The sequence below is a fragment of the Entelurus aequoreus genome, linkage group LG01 (genome assembly GCF_033978785.1).
Source record: "Entelurus aequoreus isolate RoL-2023_Sb linkage group LG01, RoL_Eaeq_v1.1, whole genome shotgun sequence".
Lineage (NCBI taxonomy): Eukaryota > Metazoa > Chordata > Actinopteri > Syngnathiformes > Syngnathidae > Entelurus > Entelurus aequoreus.
This window is the reverse complement of record NC_084731.1, coordinates 63,040,751-63,055,402: the sequence shown is the minus strand read 5'-3', so window position 1 is coordinate 63,055,402 and position 14,652 is coordinate 63,040,751. Positions and strand designations below refer to the sequence as shown.

The window sequence follows — 14,652 nt, the reverse complement described above, 5'->3', positions numbered from 1 at the left end:
GTAATATTTTTTTCTACTCTGATTTGCTGTACTTCTGTTGCCTGTTTCCTAATGACACATCCCCCATACACTGCTGTGTGATTCCTGCCACAGTTACAACACTTGACCTGTTCATTGTCTCCACATTGTCCATATTCATGCACCCCTCCACACCTTCCACATCTCAACTTAGCATGGCACACACTGGCTATATGCCCATAGCGTTGGCACTTGAAGCAGCGTACTGGGGGTGGGACGTAAGCTCTAACGTAAAAGCTTAAAAATCCAATCATAATTCTTTCCGGGAGGACTTCCTCTACAAACTGTACTAGCACAGATTCACTCTCAGTTTTTTCTCCATTTCTAAATGCCATCATTCTTGTCATCATTGTGACAGTTCCCCCTTTTATTTCTCTTTTCAAATCATCTAAATTTTCACCTCTTGGGATTCCTGTCACGACTCCTCTAGCCCCCTTTCGTTCTCCCACTTCCATTTTTTCCTTTATTATCTTATTGCACAGCTTTTGCAACCGCATTGCTTTGTTCTTTTGCTTTCCATTTGTACATTTAATCAAAAGCTGCCCGTCCCTGAGCACCTTCGCTATCTCCACCTCTCCAATGTCCTTCTTTAACCCCTTAACCAGTGTCATCAAACTAACGTCATTCATGTCTTGACCTGATTTAAACGTATATATGATCTTTTAATTATCTGCCATAACCTTTTTCCTCTTTTCTACTCCATTTATCTTCTTCGTGTACTCTTTTAGCACTCGACTTTCCTTCATGCCCTCCTCTCCCCTTCTTTCCTCTCTCCCCTCTAGTCCTCCATCCATCCATCCATTTTCTACCGCTTATTCCCTTCGGGGTCGCGGTGGGCTGGAGCCTATCTCAAGCGGGCGGAAGGCGGGGTACACCCTGGACAAGTCGCCACCTCATCGCAGGGCCAACACAGATAGACAGACAACATTCACACTCACATTCACACACTAGGGCCAATTTAGTGTTGCCAATCAACCTATCCCAAGGTGCATGTTTTTGGAGGTGGGAGGAAGCCGGATTACCCGGAGGGAACCCACGCAGTCACGGGGAGAAAATGCAAACTCCACACAGAAGGATCCCGAGGCCGGGATTGAACTCACGACTACTCAGGACCTTCGTATTGTGAGGCAGACGCACTAACCCCTCTTCCACCGTGCTGCCCCCCCCCTCTAGTCCTATCCATGTCCATATCTTCCTCATACATCCCGTCACTATCCCCTTCCATCTCGATCCAGTCACAAAACAGTTTATGCACAACCGCCAAAAGATTTAGACACGCTCACTGTCAGCCACCGCTCCTTGGTTTAGTTCCGCTTCCGCCTCTCACGCCTCCTCTCTGTCCTACCAAACCACAAAAGGACAAAGTACAGTTGAATATGTTAATTATTTCTTTGATAATTAGCAGTTCGCAGTTAAATCATATATCTGGCAGTTAAATTATTTTTTTAAACATTTTTTTATGAAACAACAAACATACATTTATAATTCACACAGAAGTAAAAGCACTTTCAACATCAAGGAAAGAAAACAAAAGCAAATACAAATATTTAAAAAAAATGTTTTTTTAAAAAGACAAAAAGGGCTACCTAAATCACTTTAAATGTTTTTAACAAGAATATCAATTTAAGGGCTTTTGTACTCTTAATCATTCTCCAAGATTTGATTGATAATTGTAACCCATTATTAGCCAATTAGAAAATGTAGGCCTTACTTTCATAAATCGACATTTATGTAGAATTGTGCCTGGAGCATAATAATGTTGACAAACATTTCTATGTTCCAGTCGTTTACAAAAATACCAAATGTGATCTCTTCTATAGAGAATGGGGACATCTCGCCAGCCACCTTTGATCACGTGACATTGAATTATTCCACGATTCGATCACATTTAAACTGTGAATCGTCACTAAGATGTCGGTCTGGGCGAATATTTAAGGTTCCAAAAATAATTTGATTTACAATTTTCCCCGACTTTTTCCCTACTTTTAAAATTTTTTTTATTGAACAACAAACATACATTTATCATTTACACAACAGTCAAGGCACTTTCAACATCAGGGAAAGAAAACAAAAGCAAATACAGAGAGTATTAAATATAATAAATAATAATAATACAAAATATGAAAAAAAAGACAAAAATCCATCAATCAATCAATGTTTACTTATATAGCCCAACATCATGAGTGTCTCAAAGGGCTGCACAAGCCACAACGACATCCTCGGCTCAGATCCCACATCAGGGCAAGAAAAAACTCAACACAATGGGATGACAATGAGAAACCATGGAGGGGACCGCAGATGTGTAATGAACATCGATTGGATCTAGCCTAATATTGTGAGAGTCCATTCCATAGTGAATCTAACATAATAGCGTCAGAGTCCAGTCCATAGTGGATCTAGTTAATAGTGTGAGAGTCCAGTCCATAGTGGATCTAGTTAATAGTGTGAGAGTCCAGTCCATAGTGGATCTAACATAATAGCGTGAGAGTCCAGTCCATAGTGGATCTAGTTAATAGTGTGAGAGTCCAGTTCATAGTGGATCTAGTTAATAGTGTGAGAGTCCAGTCCATAGTGGATCTAACATAATAGCGTGAGAGTCCAGTCCATAGTGGATCTAACATAATAGTGTGAGAGTCCAGTCCATAGGCTACCTAAATCCCTTTAAATGTTTTTAACAAGGTGTGGAGGGGGGCGTGGCGTCCGACACGTTGGCTGCAGCCAAAAGAAGGCGACGACCAGGTGATGGAGCGGCTGGTCACGGAGCAATTTGGAGGCGATCCCAGCGCGGACGGCGGCCTGGGTCCGTTACCACCGGCCCCGAGACCTGACAGCAGCGGTGATGCTCGCCGAGGACGCCAGGTGCACCGCGAGGCGCGAAGGGAGGCAGCCGAGCACCCAGCACCAACACCGCGTGGATCAAGCGAGCAGAGGGAGGAGGCGCAACTGTCTCTTTTGTGTGTGCTTCCTCGCAGGTCACGGCTGCTGCGAATACGGTGCTTCCCGCGCAGACGGCCCCTCAAACGCCTGGGCAGGCGTGCTGGAGGCGTGGGCGGCCCGGTCACGTGCGTCAGGGACCTCTGTGGATGGAGGTGAGGCAGGTGATCCGGGTGGCCGGCCCTCCGGTGCCCTTCTCCACCCCGGGTGAGACATACTGTATACTGGTAAGGATACAAGGGGGTACATACCAGGCGATGGTGGATTCGGGCGGTGGGCAGTCCATGATCCACCAGAACTTGGTTTGACCAGGGTCTTTGAGGCAGGCAACACGGGTGAATATTAGATGTATTCATGGGGATGTGCACGAGTACCCTGTGGTGCCAGTGGAAATTTGGTATAATAAGAAAAAATATAGTGTCGAGGGTGCTGTAAGTGCGCACCTCATGCACCCCTTAATTATAGTAACGAATTGGGTGGGGTTTCATGACTTAGTGAAACAGTGCGCAGGAGTGCGTTCACGGACCGTAGGAAAGGGGAATATCCACGCGGTTCTCTGCGGCGACGCAGGTCCGTCCGACACTGCCGAGGGGGAACCGGCGGGGGCTTCGTGGGAAGCCCCCCCGGGCCCCCTCTGGCACCCTACGGAGGATTTTCCCCTCGAGCAGTCCGGGATGACACTCTGCGTGCGGCCTGGGACCAGGTGATTTCCATCGATGGTCAGCTGGTGCGCCCAGGAATAGCGCGGGTATTCACTCATTTTGCCAGTATTAGGGATAGGTTATACCGAGTGAGCCGTGACACTCAAACCGGAGAGGAGATCACCCAGTTGTTGGTGCCGAAACTCCGCCGGGAAATGGTTTTCCAGGCGGCGCATGTCAACCCCATGGCTGGCCACATGCGGTATGATAAGACACTCAATCGGGTAATGGTCCGATTCTATTGGCCGGGCATCCGGGCAGACGTGCGCCGCTGGTTTGCTGCCTGCCCGGACTGCCAGCTGGTCAATCCAGCGGCCAACCCCAAGGCGCCCTAGCGCCCATTACCACTCATGGTGGTCCCAATCGAAAGGATTGGCATGGACCTCATCGGACCTTTCCACCTGAGCACACGGGGATATCGTTTTGCGCTAGTCCTGGTGGATTACGCAACTCGTTATCCCGAAGCTGTGCCGCTGCGCTCCATCTCTGCAAAGAGTGTAGCGCAAGCGCTGTTTCAGGTCATCTCCCGAGTCGGAATCCCGAAAGAGATGACCAGGGCACGTCCTTTATGTCACGCACGATAAAGGAGCTATATGGATTATTGGGGATCAAATCCATTCGGACCAACGTATACCACCCGCAAACTGACTGGCTAGTGGAGCGGCTGAATAAGACGCTGAAAACCATGATCCGTAAGTTTACGCACGAGGACAAACCAAATTGGGATAAATGGTTGGAGCCCCAACTGTTTGCAATGTGGGAGGTACCCCAGGCCTCCACAGGATTTCCCCTTTTGAATTATTATACGGCAGGAAGCCGCGCAGGGTTTTGGACATAATTAAAGAAAGCTGGGAGGAGGGTCGAAGCCCCAGCAAAAATGAAATTCAATACGTCATGGACCTGCAAGCAAAACTCCACACGGTGGGGCACTTGTCACGTGAGAATTTGCTCCGGGCCCAGGAACGTCAGCAGCGCTTGTATAACAGGGGGACTCAGCTAAGGAAAATTTCACCGGGAGAAAAAGTGCTTGTGTTACTTCCAACGTCCAGCTCGAAATTACTCGCCAGGTGGCAAGGACCCTTTGTGGTCACACGGCAAGTGAGCCATGTGGACCGTGGCGGAGGCACTCAAATTTACCATGATAACCTCCTGAAGGCATGGAAGGAGGTGGAGCCTGTTTCCATGGTGACGGTGGTAGAGGAGGAGGAGGAATTCGGGCCAGAGATCCTGCGCTCTTCCCCGCCCTCCCCACTCCTCTGTGATAATCAGCTCACGTTAGCGCAGAAAGCAGATGTTGCCAAGCTGCAGCAGTGCTTTTCTGATGTGTTCTCCCCTCGGCCGGTCCAGACAGCTTCCCGGCCTGCGTCTGGCGGTGGAGGCATGTGGAGGGGGGCGTGGCCTGCGGGTATGCCGCGGAACGGGGTGTGTCAGGACCGGCCTCGAAGACAGGCGACAGGTGCGTGGATGGCACATGTGGGCCTTGTTAGCTAATCACCTGTCGCCGTTATTAGGAGCAGCCGTGATGAAACGAGGGGTGGTAGTTGGAGGTGCTGCTGAGAGACACTGCTGAAAAGCAAAAGACTTTGCACCATTGGATAAAAATAAAACAGTGTTATATCCTGAATTCCTGGCAGTCTGTGGTGGTCTGAAGAAACCACTAGAGGGCAACTTCTACACAAGGATATCAATTTAAGGGCTTTTGTACTCTTAATCATTCTCCAAGATTTGATTGATAATTGTAACCCATTTAGCCAATTAAAAAATGTAGGCCTTACTTTCATAAATCAACATTTATGTAGAATTTTGCCTGTAGCATAATAATGTTGACAAACATTTCTATGTTCCAGTCGTTTACAAAAATACCAAATGTGATCTCTTCTCTAGAGAATGGGGACATCTCGCCAGCCACTTTTGATCACGTGACATTGAATTATTCCATGATTCAATCACATTTAAACTGTCAATCGTCACTAAAATGTCGGTCTGGGCGATATGGCCCAGAAATGAAATTTATTTTAAGGTTATTTTTCCAAAAATAATTTGATTTACAATTTTTCCCGACTTTTTCCCTACTTTTTTTTTTATTTTTATTGAACAACAAACATACATTTATAATTCACACAAAAGTCAAGGCACTTTCAACATCAAGGAAAGAAAACAAAAGCAAATACAGAGAGTATTAAATATAATAAATAATAATAATTCAAAATATGAAAAAAAAAAAAAAAAAGGGCTACCTAAATAACTTTAAATGTTTTTAACAAGGATATCAATTTAAGGGCTTTTGTTCTCTTAATCATTCTCCAAGATTTGATTGATAATTGTAACCCATTATTAGCCAATTAGAAAATGTAGGTCTTACTTTCATAAATCGACATTTATGTAGAAAAAGTTTTGCCTGGAGCATAATAATTTTGACAAACATTTCTATGTTCCACTCGTTTACAAAAATACCAAATGTGATCTCTTCTATAGAGAATGGGGACATCTCCACACCCTTGTTTCTTTCAGCCAATCTCTCATCTCCTCCCAAAACACATGTACAGTATCACACACACATGTCCACTCTCACACACACACATGTACACTCTCACACACTCACGTACACTCTCACACACACACATGTACACTCTCACACACACACATGTACAGTATCACACACACACACATGTATACTCTCACACACACACACACATATATATATATATATATATATATATATATATATATATATATATATATATATATATATATATATATATATATATATATATATATATACATATATATATATATGTGGTTATAGTGTATATATATTTATATGAGGTTATACTGTGTATATATTTATATGTGGTTATAGTGTATATATATTTATATGTGGTTTATATATATTTATATGTGTTATAGTGTATACATATATTTCTATATTTGTATGTGGTTTGTATATATTTATATGTGGTTATAGTGTATATATATTTATATGTGGTTTATAGTTTGCAAATACATCAAATATGCTATTTTAATCTACTTCTAATGGATAAAGCTTTGGCCTGTTCAAGAGGTCATCAGGTGGTCCCCAACGTACACCGAGTGTTTCGACCCTTAACCACAACACTCTCTGGTTTTTGGGTCAGCAGTGATTGGCCAGATCACTGCCCCTCTCATCCAGTCTTCCAACTATTGTCCTCTCTTTTATGCCAGACAGGAGGCTCTCTCTGCCGCTTCTCCAAGCCTACGAACAGCTGTTTTCCTCAAGTGACCTCTCAATCCGACCTTTGTCATCAGATTCCACACAGATTGAGCAGGGAATCCTCGACATCCAACTTCCACTGTCATCAGCCATGCTGTCCACCCTTTGTCCCGGCAGTCCTGGACAAATTGTTGGTACTTTGTTTTCTTCCTCTCTGCCGCTTCCTCACATCCCTCCTCCCATGGGACAGTAAGTTCCACCAGGATGATTTTCTTTCCCTCTGGGGACCACATAACTATGTCTGGTCTCAGAGTGGTGGACAGTACCGCCTCTGGGAAGAGGAGCTTCCTCCCCAGGTCGACCTCCATCTCCCAACCCTGGGCCAACTGCTGGAGGTTTTGCTTGGCTTGGCCTTGGACAACTGGTCTATGACCCTCTTTCATGAAAGTGATGGTGCTCAGCAGTGGCTTGGTTTTGGCTGGGTGTTTCTTTCTCCTCTCTTGCTCCAAGATGTCTGCGAGCATTGTCAACACCTTGTCATGGCGCCACCCGTATCTTCCCTGGGTCAATGCTGTTTTGCACCCAGAAAGAATTTGCGCCATAGTTCCTTTACCGCCACACAACTTGCACAGCGGGTCCTCCCTCATTCCCCACAGTTGACTGGGGTCGGCAGGGTGTCGTATACTGCTCGGAGCAGAAACGAGATACGAAACCGCTCCAGCCTCCACAGTTCACTCCACGTCACGCTCCTCTTGGGAAGGTTCCACGTTGTCCAGGCACCTTGGATTGCGAGCTCGACGGCTTTAGCTCTTCTTCCTTCTTCCTCAAGGTTTCGAACTTCATCCTGGATTATGGTCCTCTTTTCCCTGGGAGTGGACTTGGACCACTGCTGGAAATGTGATGTTCCTAGACCCTGTCGTCCAGTGCAAGGGCTTCCGATGGTATCTTTGGTCCTGAGAGATGATTCTGCCTGGGTAACAGCAGTGCTGGCGGCCCACTTCCTGCCAGATCTTGTTCTTATTCCAGCTTCCCTGATGAGTTGATCTTGGGAGTCCCTATACGTCAGGGAAAATCTACATTTTGCGACTTTAAACTCCTCCAGAACTGAAGACAGGGGGAGCTGGAGCTGACCCGACCTTATGTAGAGCCCTGTAGATGTAAAGCTCGGGGGTATTCCCAACCATTTACAAAGGTGCTTGTTGAACTTCCTCTCCAACCCTTTCAACTGTTGTTATGGCCACTTCGTACAGGGTGAGAAGCCACATAAGTCTTTGGAGTAGGCCATGCTGGTAGATCCAGCACTTGTATTTCCCAGGCAGACCAGACTTGTCAATCCTTTCAACCACTTATTTATATGTGGCTATAGAGTATATATATTTTTATGTGGTTATAGTGTATGTATATTTATATGTGGTTTATATATATTTATATGTGGTTTATATATATTTATATGTGGTTATAGTGTATATATATTTATATGTGGTTATAGTGTATATATATTTATATGTTGTTATAGTGCATACTTGCCAACCTTGAAGCCTCTGAATTCGGGAGATGGGGAAGAGGATTGAGGTGGGCGGGGTTGGGGGGGGCGGGGTTTGGTGTTAGCGGAGGGTATATATTGTAGCGTCCCGGAAGAGTTAGTACTGCAAGGGATTCTGGGTATTTGTTCTGTTGTGTTTATGTTGTGTTACGGTGCGGATGTTCTCTCGAAATGTGTTTGTCATTCTTGTTTGGTGTGGGTTCACAGTGTGGCGCATATTTGGAACAGTGTTAAAGTTGTTTGTACGGTCACCCTCAGTGTGACCTGTATGTTTGTTGATCAAGTATGGCTGGCATTCACTTACGTGTGTGTTAAAGTCGCAAATATTATGTGACTGGGCCGGCATGCTGTTTGAAGGAGGAAAAGCGAACGTGACGACAGGTTGTAGATGATGCTAAAGGCAGTGCCTTTAAGGCATGCCCCCAATATTGTTGTCCCGGTGGAAATCGGGAAAAATTCGAGAGAATGGTTTCCCCGGGAAATTTTCGGGAGGGGCACTGAAATTTGGGAGTCTCTCGGGAAAATCGGGAGGGTTGGCAAGTATGTTATAGTATATATATATTTTCTCTTGGAGTCAACATGTGCATAGTCATGTACATAGTGTATATACCCTCACCCCCAGGGCAGGGCAGATCAGGAACAAAGTGACCATTGTAGTTAAAGATGGAGAAGTGCTAAATTGTCGCATATAATAATTGTGCCAAAGGAAGAAAATGCACATTTCCTTTGGCCTAGTAAGTTAAAGTGCTGGTATTATTGCACACAGTCCTATTACACAAGTAGTTGTGAAGTGAATATATTTATATAGCGCTTTTCTCTAGTGACTCAAAGCGCTTTTATATAGTGAAACCCAATATCTCCATCCATCCATCCATCTTCAACCGCTTATCCGGAATCGGGTCGCGGGGACAACAGCTCCAGTAGAGACCTCCAGACTTCCCTCTCCAGAGCAACATTAGCAACTTCCTCCTGGGGAATCCCGAAGCGTTCCCAGGCCAGAGAGGAGATGTAATACCCCCATCTGGTCCTTGGCCTGCCGCGGGGTCTCCTCCCAGTGGGACGTGCAACGAGGACCTCCCTAGGGAGACGCTCGTGAGGCATCTGCATGAGATGCCCGAACCACCTAACCTGGCTCCTTTCCAAGCGAAGGAGCAGCGGCTCTACTCCGAGTCTCTCTCGGGTGACTGAACTTCTCACCCTACCTCTAAGGGAGATGCCAGCCACCCTTCTGAGGAAACTCATTTCGGCCGCTTGTATCCGCGATCTTATTCTTTCGGTCATGACCCACACTTCATGATCATAGGTGAGAGTAGGAATGTAGATAGCTCGGTAGACCGAGAGCTTTGCCTTCTGGCTCAGCTCTCGTTTCGTCACAACAGTGTGGCAGAGAGACTGCAATACTGCCCCAGCTTCTCCGATTCTCCGGCTGATTTCTTTCTCCATCTTTCCCTCACTCGTGAACAAGACCCTGAGATACTTAATCCACTTGGGACAGAGTCTCGTTCTCTACCTGGACTGTACAAACCATCGGTTTCCTGCTGAGAACCATGGCCTCAGATTTGGAGATGCTGATCCTCATTCCAGCCGCTGAACACTCGGCTGCGAACCGATCCAGTGAGAGCTGAAGGTCACAAACCGAAGGTGCCATCAGGACCACATCATCTGCAAACAGCAGTGACGCAACCTTTAGCCCCCCGAGATGTATACCCTCTCCGCCATGGTCACGACTCTGCCTAGAAATCCTGTCCATGAAAATCACAAACAGAATAGGTGACAGAGCGCAGCGCTGGCGGAGACAAACCCCCACTGGAAACGGATCCGACTTACATCCAAGCACCCGGTCACAACTCTCACTTTGGTTGTACAGAGATTGGATGGCCCTCAGCATAGTTCCCCTCACCCCGTACTCCCTCAGCACCTCCCACAATATCTCCCGGGGGACCCGGTTATACGCCTTCTCCAAATCCACAAAGCACATGTAGACTGGATAGACATACTCCCAGGCCTTCTCCAGGATTCCCGCAAGAGTAAAGAGCTGGTCAGTTGTTCCACGACCAGGACGGAATCCACATTGCTCCTCTTGAATCTGAGGTTCGACTATCGGCCGGACCCTCCTTTCCAGTACCTTGGCGTAAACTTTCCCAGGGAGGCTGAGTAGTGTGATAACCCTGTAATTAGCACACACCCTCTGGTCCCCCTTTTTGAATAGGGGAACCATCACCCCAGGCTGCCACTCCCTCTGCAATGTCCCAGACTTCCACGCAATGTTGAAAAGGCGTATCAACCAAGACAGCCCCTCAACACCCAGAGCCTTCAGCATTTCTGGACGGTTCTCATCAACCCCCGGAGCTTTGCCACTGTGGAGTTGTCTAACTACCTCAGTGACTTCATTCCAAGAGATCGACGTCGATCCCCATCATCCTCAGGCTCCGCTCCTGTCAGGTAGGGTGTGCCTGATGTAGTAGGGTTCAGGAGTTCCTCAAAGTGCTCTTTCCAACGCCCTACGACTTGCTCACTTGAAGTCAGCAGAGTCCCATCCCTGCTGTACACAGCTTGGATGGTTCCCTGCTTCCCCCTCCTGAGGTGCCGTATGGTCTTCCAGAACAACTTTGGTTCCGCCCGATAGTCCTTCTCCATGGGTTCCCCGAACTGCTCCCACACCCGCTGCTCAGCCTCGTCCACAGCCACGGCCGCTGCCCTTCGGGCCTGTCGGTGCCTTGCAACTTCCTCCAGAGTCCCCTGGGATAACATACCCCGGTAGGACTCCTTCTTCAGGCAGACGGCTTACCTGACCACCGCTGTCCACCAGGGTGTTCGAGGGTTACCGCCCCTTGAGGCACCTAAGACCTTCTGGCCACAGCTCGCAGCTGCAGCTTTAGCAATAGAGGCTTTGAACATTGCCCATTCCTGTTCAATATCCCCAACCTCCACAGGGATGGCAGAGAAGTCCCGCCGGAGGTGGGAGTTGAAGTCCTTCCGGACAGAGGACTCCTCCAAATGTTCCCATTTCCCCCGCACTACACGCTTGGGTTGAAGTGAAGTGAAGTGAATTATATTTATATAGCGCTTTTCTCTAATGACTCAAAGCGCTTTTAAATAGTGAAACCCAATATCTAAGTTACATTTAAACCAGTGTGGGTGGCACTGGGAGCAGGTGGGTAAAGTGTCTTGCCCAAGGACACAACGGCAGTGAGTAGGATGGCAGAAGCTGGGATCGAACCTGGAACCCTTAAGTTGCTGGCACGGCCACTCTACCAACCGAGCTATACCGCCCCTAAAGCAGTTAGCCAACATGCGGGAGTCATTGCTTTACAATTAACTTGGGAGTGTGCGATGGTGCTAGCTAGCTTACCAGCTAGCTGTTCTTTAAACACTAGCCTCATCAGGGCTAGCAGTCACGAGCGTTGATTGGAAATAAAAGTAAAAGTCATTATTGACCCCGTAAATCTGAGCCACTTTTCGCAAATAATTAACTACTTGGAGTGTGCGTTGGTGCTAGCCGGCTAACTAGCTAGCTGGGCTTTGAACACCAGGTTGGCAGCCAGAAGCATTGATTGGCACTAGAAGTGAAAGTAATTATTGGCTGTGTTGAAATTGTTTCTGAAGTCAAAACCACTCCAAGCAGGAGGAAAAGTGCAAACGCTGGTAAGAATATCGATACCTCTCAAACGCGTGGGGCTTTGTGCACGTGGGAGTGGTATCAAAGTTCTGGTCGATGGCTGCTATGATAAAGAGCCATCTTCTTTCCTGGCATTGGAGGTGCAGTGCCCAGTGTGACCACTAGGTGTCAGTGTTGCCATCCTCCTCGGGCTGCAGCTGCTCCTTCTCCATAGAGTCCTCCTGGGGGGGTTGCACCCTTTTGAAGAAGCCCAACTTGTACATGATGAAGATGAGCAGCGCTAGCAACAAAAGTCCCGGCAGCACAGCCAGCGCTACCACCCAGCCTGGCACCGACTGGGGGGTGTCGGCCACCCACAGCACAGACACGCTAACGGTGGTGCTGTTGGACGGCAGTTCAGACTCGAGGTTCTTGTACGGTATCTCGATGACACTGAAGGACGCCGTAGACCGGATCACATACGAGCAATTCTGATTCTCAGCCACGAGGAAGTTGTTGACATCTAGTCTGGAGTAGATGAAGAGGATGGCGTTCTTCTTCCTCTCCAGACGGCCAACCTGACATCTCAGCTTCAGGCACTCTGCTGTGCTGCAGTCCAGGCTTAGCAGATCGTTCTGGGAGTCTCTCGTCTCCAGGTCTCGCTTGCGGACATGGTTGCGGTTGCGGCCCTCCGCCTCGCGCTCCCTAGGCACCACGCCGCTGGCGTTCTTCGCCGACGACAGCGGACTCGACACGTTGCGAGGGTTGATCTCCACGTCGGTGGTGCAGTTGATGGGTCCTTCGGTGTCGAAGCTGGTGATGTAGAGAAACGATCCGTTCTTGTAGTGGTATGGCCACACCACCTCCAGCGACGCCTTGCTGAACCTACTTGGACCGTTGTTCACCAACTTGTAGACGTGCACTATTTGCGGTCCGATGTCGTCTCCCGTGACAGGGGGTACTTTTGGTTTCCAGTTGGCAATAGGGAGCAGCATCTGGCCTGGAGACGAAGTGCCTCGGATGGAGACTCTGGCCAGAACAACCAGTTTGGTGATACTGGACACTCGTGGGCTGGTGTTGTTGAACTGATTGGAGCTGACCATCTGCAGATCAAACTGGACCGTCATGTCCTCCTCCGAGAGCTGGTGCACGCTGAAGCGCAGCTCAGCCAGCACCTTAGTTCCTCCTTTCATGGGGTTTCCCAGGTCACACACCACCATCTTGGTCTGTTTCTCCTTCTTGTAAGCGCATGACAGCCGGCTGAGCGCCTGACTGCGCACCACACCGGTGAAGTCGGCCTGTAGTGGTGGGAAGACATGGAGCTCGGCCTCGTAGGCTCCTTCGCCGCGGTTCTCAGTGCTGATCTACAGCGTCAGAGCGTTGTCGTCGCCGATGGCGATCTGCTTGCGGTCGCTCTTCACAGACAGCCTCAGGTCAGGTTTGCAGATGTTGTCGTCGCCACAGTCCAGCAGTATGTGAGCCTGTTTGGTGACGTTAGGCGGCGCCGACATTTCTAGGATGGGCAGCAGTCCGTTTTTATCTGCAGCCAGCTGGTAGTCCAGACTATACTCCATCACCACAGAAATAGGCGTGATTTTATCCCTGAACTCACGGTCGTCTCAAAGGAAGACGGGTTTGCCAGGTCTGTCCAGAGGTTTCCCCCGCCATCTGACCCAACTCACCACCAGATGGTGATCAGTTGACAGTTCGGCCCCTCTCTTCACCCGAGTGTCCAAAACATACGGCCTCAGATAAGCTGATACGATTACAAAATCGATCATTGATCTTTGGCCTAGGGTGCTCTGGTACCAGGTACACCTATGAGCATCCTTATGCTTGAACATGGTGTTTGTTATCGCAAGTCCATGACTAGCACAGAAGTTCAATAACAATCCACCATTCAGGTTCAGATCAGGGAGACCGTTCCTCCCAATCACGCCAGTCCAAGTATCACTGTCATTGCCCACGTGTGCATTGAAGTCCCCCAGCAAGACTATGGCATCCCCTGCCGGCGCCCCATACAGGACCCCATGCAAGGTATCCAAGAAGGCCGAATATTCTGAACTCTTGTTTGGTGCGTACGCACAAACAACAGTCAGAGTTCTCCCCCCTCCAACCCTAAGGCAAAGGGAAGCGACCCTCTTGTCCACTGGGGTGAACTCCAACGTACAGACACTCGTGAGTATCCCCATACCTGGCTGGGCCCTCACACCCTGAGCAACTCCAGAAGTGAACAAGGTCCATCCCTTGTCCAGGAATGTGGTTTCAGAGCCCTTGCTATGCGTAGAGGTAAGCCCCACTAGATCCAACCGGTAGTGATCCAACCGGTAGTGCTCCACCTCCCGCACCAGCTCATGCTCCTTCCTCACCAGCGTAGAGACATTCCACGTCCCAAAAGTCAGCCTCTGCTGCCCTGAATTGGTCCGTCTGGAGCCTCCACTTTCACTGCCATCCACTTGGCAGGGCACCCGACCCCACTAGTTCTGACCGCAGGTGGTGGGCCCACGTGGCGGAGAGGATGGTGTGTCCATGTATCTTCTTCTGGCTGTGCCCGGCCGGGCTCCTTGGCTAGCCCGGTCACCAGGTGCTCGCTGACGAGCCCTGCCTTGCTCCGGAGGAGGGCGGGCTTCCTCCGGTCCGGGTAACAGGGTAAGGTAATGGGTCCCAT

The 14,652-nt window shown here is 48.6% G+C and overlaps 1 pseudogene; it reads right to left on the bottom strand.

Moving 5' to 3' along the window:
• Positions 1–12,139: 12,139 nt before the first annotated feature.
• On the bottom strand, positions 12,140–14,652 carry LOC133646980 (integrin alpha-V-like; annotated as a pseudogene).